The following is a 6,095-nucleotide window of genomic DNA, read 5'->3' on the forward strand; positions in this document are numbered from 1 at the left end:
TTTTCTTTTGTAGGATGACACCAAACTAGGGCTGGCATAACAGGTCAACCCGATCTGTTAAGACACAATAAGACACGAACCCGAAACACGTAAACACGAACACGACACGAAGTCTTATCGTGTCAGATTTTCGAAACACGAACACGAACCTGTTAATAAACAGGTTACACGAAACGACCTGTTAAGACACGAAAAATTACCAACGTGTCATACGACCTGTTTAAGACACGAACACGACCTGTTACGACACGGTTTAAGACACGAACATGACCTGTTAAGACACGAACACAGCCAAATTAGGGAAGCTGTGAACCGAATTGTGAATGGTGTGTTTGTGAGAGTGATTTGAAAATTAGGGTTTGGATTGTAGAAAAAGAACCGCGTGTGTTTGTGTATAATTCATCCAAGGTCCCATGACTAATGACCCCATGTCTACACCCACATATAATAGTTTATTAATTTTTAATTATTAACATGTACTTAACGGGTTTTAACAGGTTAACAACTTTTAACCTGTTTAGACGCGAAACCTGTTAAGGTCTTATCGTGTCGACCTGTTTTAGACACGAAACCTGTTAAGGTCAAACACGAAACATGATAACTTCGTGTAGGTTCGTGTCGTGTTATCGTGTTCGTGTCAGAATTGCCAGCCCTACACCAAACTCGATAGGTTGTGCATCAAAAGCTTCGTTGTGGTTTTAGTTTTTGGATATAAAGTATCGGGCTTAGATTTGCCACTGGTGGTGGTGATCACCATCACATCCAAACCCTCCCACCCACAGTGTGAGAGAGGGAGAAAGAGCGAGATGCTAGAGAGAGGCAGAGAATCGATGGGTTCTGGTCACCTGAGGTTGCGGTCCACGCCGTTTACGAGTTCAACAGATCCATTAGTTCTGAGGTTTTGCGGTAAGCCTTTACGGTAGATTAAACTGCCAAAATGGCCCCTGAGGTTTAGCCAGATTTGCGACTTTAGACATAAAAGTTTTTATTTTTGTTTTATTCACTTGGGACCTGGAAGGTTTAAAGGTGCCATTTTAGCCCACTTTTTAACATGGGTTTTAACTGAGGTCTGTTAACACAAGGGAAAAATTGTCATTTCTCACCTCAGGGGTCATTTGGGCAATTAAAATAAACAGAATATTTTTATTTATTTTATGTAAAACCCACCCACAACTAAGGGTGGCAATTCTTGACCCGACCCAAACCTGAAGCCGACACGAAAAAACAGGTTTGGGTTGACTAACACGACTTGTTCAGGTTGACCCGTATTAAAAACTGGTCGTGGTTGGGTTCGGGTTGACGGTTTTGTTTTTTTTAATTGCCAAAATGGCCCCTAGGTGAGAATTGACAATTTTGCCCCTGATTTAACAAACATCAGTTAACACACACCATGTTAAAAAGTGGGCCAAAATGGCACTTTTAAATCTTCCAGGTCCCCAGTGAATAGAAAAAAAACTTTTCTGTCTAAAGTCGCAAATCTGGTTAAACCTTAGGGGCCATTTAGGCAGTTTTCTCATTTGCGGTAATATGATAAATTTGCCTATGTGGAACTTTTTAACTATGAACATAAGGCGGTTATGTAACCGCATAACCACCTCCTTTAAATCTCACTATATCTGCTTAAAATTCGTTATGTGATGAACAATTTAGTTTCAAAAAGAGAGACGCAATATTATATCCGTTGGCGATACATCCAAGTTCATTTCATCTAAAGAAGCCGACATAGCGATTCTTGAAGAACCCGAACATTTAAATTGGTATCATCATGGTAACCGTTGGAATAATAAGTTCAATCATGCCGTCGGTATTGTTCAGATGAATTACTTAGAGTATATAAAGTGGGGAAAAATGGCGCCCTCCAAGAGTTTTTCGTAAAGCATATAAACAATTTGGTCACACAAGCATATTGTGACAAGGCACTAAGTTAATTCTTAAACAATTTACTTATAAATTTATAATGAAAATATTTGTTGTTGTATTTATAATGAGAGTATTTGATTTTTCCATATTATATGTTTAGGTACTTAGACTTTCTGTTACAACCCAATATTTACTCAAGTCTATAATTTTTAACGTTCATGAACCCAAAGTTTTTGAAAATCGGGGAGAAACCAGTTGTAGAAAGGGAAATGGGGATCAATCGTTCTCGAAAGGAGTGTACTTTTTGGGCAAAGGGATACTGTGAGTTGATAGATTTATAAGCGAAACGAAAAGATAACCTTGAGAACGCGTTCAGGATTGATGTATATGGTAACGATGAGGATGCAATTGAAGTACAAAGTACTGCTAAAAAGTTGAACTTAAATGTGAACTTCATGAAATGTATAGACCATGCTGATAGGCATAGACCATGCTGATAGGCATAGACCATGCTGATAACTCACTTCACAGGTAAAACTTACAAGTTTACCATATTTCATATTTGATATTGTTGGAAATTTGGTGAAAATAACATTTTTCACAAATAGTGGAAAATGATTTTTTCCTATTTTGGACTAGAAATAAATATAAGAAACAGAGGTTTCTTTATATATTTATTTGTTGGTTTGTGTTCTATGTTGGAAGAGCTTCGCAACGAACTAAACCACGTCCAAAACGGAGCTAAGATGAATGAGATATCGATGCTCAAAGTTTGGTGTTTGAAACATTGAATGCTGAATAAAAGGGAAAGTGACACCTTGTCCCACATAGGAGGAGAGATGAAACTTAAAGGGGTATTTAAGTGGGAACTCTCCATTCTTATTGTTTCATGGAAGCACACACTAAGTGTACTCACGAAGGGTGCAGAGTACCCTTTCTCGCGCGCACGTGGCGTGTGCGATAAGGCACAATGTGGCGCTTTGATGGCGCACTTTGTATGTTTGACCACGTGCGCGTGGCTAATCACAGGGGCTGCAAGGACCAAGTGGTTGTTGATGTGGCGCGCGGGCGCACCAGAGTGAGCCAATATGGCGCGACTGTGTGGCGTGCTCGTATAGGCTGACTTGTGGCTAGCGCACGCGCGCATGGAAGTGAGCCAAATCAGCGTGCGCTAGGGCCTAGCTTACGCATGAAGATGAGCCAAAATGGCGCACACGCACATGAGCGTGCAAGACGTGCACGCGCATGAGCCAGAAGGGCGCGCGCGCACCTGTGTATCTTGCGCGCGTGCGCAGAAGCTTCTAGCATTTAATGACGTGTGGTTTCATCCAAATATCTTTCAACTTAACATAAAAGTTAAACTAAATTAGTGGTTTGGATGAAAATAACAAAAAAATGCCAAACGTGAAGGGTTGTTTGGCACAAAAAAAGTCATTTTGGATGAAACTGTCAAAAAGGCCTAAACCTCAAGGACGATTTTGGTAATTTACTCTAAAAAATTATAAAGTTGGTATGTATTTCATGTACTAGAAGGGTTTCAATAACTAAATACCATCTATCATTAACCCATTAATCAATAAATCATTTAACCTAAATGTCCAATACCACTTTGGCCCTCACTTAAAATAACAAAGTAACATTTAAGGGGCCTATTTTTCTTGTCGCACAAGGCGTCTGAACTCTCAGTGACGGTCTACCTGTGAGGTTCTAGAGAGCAAACTAGAAGTTACGAAAAAGGCTGAAGGGTGTGGGGGATCATGGTTGGGACATGATTCGTGTAAGACCCTTCTTAAATAACACGATTTATAACATTTAACACGCATATGATACAAAAATGCGAGCTTTTTAAAGCAAAACTTTGTTAAGTTACGATCATACATGATCAAAATATTCGAGTCATTAGCCTACTAGTTTAGAACCTTCAAAACGAAATTTCAAGAGTTTACATATTAACTAAAACAAAAATAGATCAATGCGGAAGCTTTGTTCGGTGTATTCGGTTCTTGAAAGTCGCTTGATCTTCATCCGGAATCTTGTAAGCATTTACCTAATGTCAAAACCACGTTAAATGTTAGTTTTGACAACGTTACTTTACGTATAAACAAGTTATGTTATAGTACAACGAAAACGAAACAAAAATTCTGAAGTTTGGGTCTGTCGCGCCCCGCGACAGATCAGCCCCTATCTTTCGCGGCCCGTGACGAACGTCGTGTTACGCGACAGTATTCCAGGTTTGGTGTCGCATGACGCGACACCCTGTTTTTAACAGTCTGTTGCTTGGTTTTGTGCTGCAGATGCCCAGCTACGAAAAATACCAAAATACCAACTTAAAACTTGCATAACTTTCGCTATACAAGTCCGTTTTACCTAATTCTTTTTCCTACGCAACCGTAATTAAATTACGGACCTGTTTAACAACATTGTTCACATTAAAATCTGGTTTATAAACAGTTGGCCTATAATTCCGCTATTTGTTTGGTCGACCCGTTTGTCTACAAGTTTTACAACTTGTTTTGTTATCATCACTTGTTTTCAACTATTTTACCCATTCCCGGGTTTAACAAACATTAGCGTTTCGCTCCCCTACCGAGGGTTACTTACGCATTAACGGCATGCTTTGTTTTCAAAGATTCAAGCATGGTCTTTTTAACTATTTGACAAGTATAAATTTTTTTTTTGAACTTTAGACCCAATACCAAGGGTTCATTTGCAACAAGTTTAGCGTGTCCGTTTCACGGCTTACGCATGCAATATATTCAATCATTGAGTGATGATCCATTCACTTCAACATTTCCAATTCGACATTGTTTTGACCCGTTTGGTTGCCTAATGGAAACCACCATTTCAAGGACATACCAAACTTTACTCTAACCAGTATTTTGACCCGTTTTGTTTTCTAGTGAGCTTCGTCACTTTAGCGACATAACGAGTTCACATTTTACGCTAATTTTAATTCAACAAGCTAGCATTTAATAACTAAACATAATGTAACGAATCCCCGGTCACACACCTTTAGAGCAATCCCTTCAAATGCGTATCGCCACTAGCTTATCCGCTTGGCGTCCCGGTTTCCTTGCCTATAGAGTTCAACCATAGATGTTTAGAACTCTCTTATAGCATATAACGCATAATTTTCCACACTAGTCAAATATGCATTTTTAGTACGGTTTTCAACATTTATCTTCTCTTAGGCATTATATCAAACACCTAATGAGCATGATTTCATACAATTAAAAATCAAGTTCTTAACTAACTATTTAGCCAAGATTTAAGCATCCTTTCACAAGTACATGTCAAATTTTCGTATCAACAAGTTAGAATTCACTCTATAGATCTCAAATACACTAGGTTAACAATGATAATCCTAGTGTCTAACATAATTCTACAAAATCCACTTGTCACATGAGTGTATAATCATGAACTCACAATTATAAGCATCAATTTAACAAGTAATGACTAGGGTTTATTCCTCGACATAATTTCATTCCTAATTTCATCCAAACAATGGTCATGCAAGCTCAGATTCGAATCTCATGAGTTCATCTAAAATTTAAGATGGAACCAAATAGTGAAATTTTGCATACCTTATGATCCCTTCACTGAGGTGATCACTAATCTATGTTCGGATTTTGATTTGGACTCGATTTGCCCCTTCAATTTGGTGAATTTTTGTGTTTTAGCTTTAGGGTTGAAGCTTGAGAGCTCCCTTTTGGCCTGGTTGAAATCGCAGGACACACCACGTATGTGTGTGTTTTGTGTTTAATATTTGATTTAATTAAATCTTTAATTCATTTGCCCATGTTTAGTCCCTCCACTTTACACAAGTTATTTAAGGGGTATATTAACCATATTTGTTCTATTATGTCAAGGCACTAGCTAACTAGGTTATTTATTCCTAGTTATTTTATCTTGACTAATACCGATATTTAGTTTTCAATATAATACTTATATTTTCGGGATGTTACAATTCGCTACGTTGGAATATGAATGGAAGGCTACGCCACCCCTTTTCCTGATCCATCATGATACGTATGGCTTAAACCATGGCAACCATGGTCCTCTTTTACATTTTTCAAAATTTTCTTTCGATTTATTTAGACAAAAATATATTAAAATAAATAAAGGGATAGTGGTTTGCGTCATGACCACACCCTTAGGTAGTGTTTGATATACAGGAATGAGAGGCAGAATGAAATGAATTATTACGAGGGAATGAAGAAAATGGTGTTTGGTTG

The 6,095-nt window shown here is 38.2% G+C and overlaps 1 long non-coding RNA gene across 1 annotated transcript; it reads right to left on the reverse strand.

Moving 5' to 3' along the window:
- Positions 1 to 3,702: 3,702 nt before the first annotated feature.
- Positions 3,703 to 5,567, reverse strand: LOC110910902. The gene is made up of 3 exons (XR_002576574.2): positions 5,445 to 5,567; positions 4,871 to 4,937; positions 3,703 to 3,907 (listed from the first exon to the last, which is right to left on the reverse strand). It is a non-coding gene; the product is annotated as an uncharacterized LOC110910902 (long non-coding RNA).
- Positions 5,568 to 6,095: the final 528 nt, after the last annotated feature.

Source organism: Helianthus annuus, chromosome 15, assembly GCF_002127325.2.
Source record: "Helianthus annuus cultivar XRQ/B chromosome 15, HanXRQr2.0-SUNRISE, whole genome shotgun sequence".
In the NCBI taxonomy this organism is placed as follows: Eukaryota; Viridiplantae; Streptophyta; class Magnoliopsida; order Asterales; family Asteraceae; genus Helianthus; species Helianthus annuus.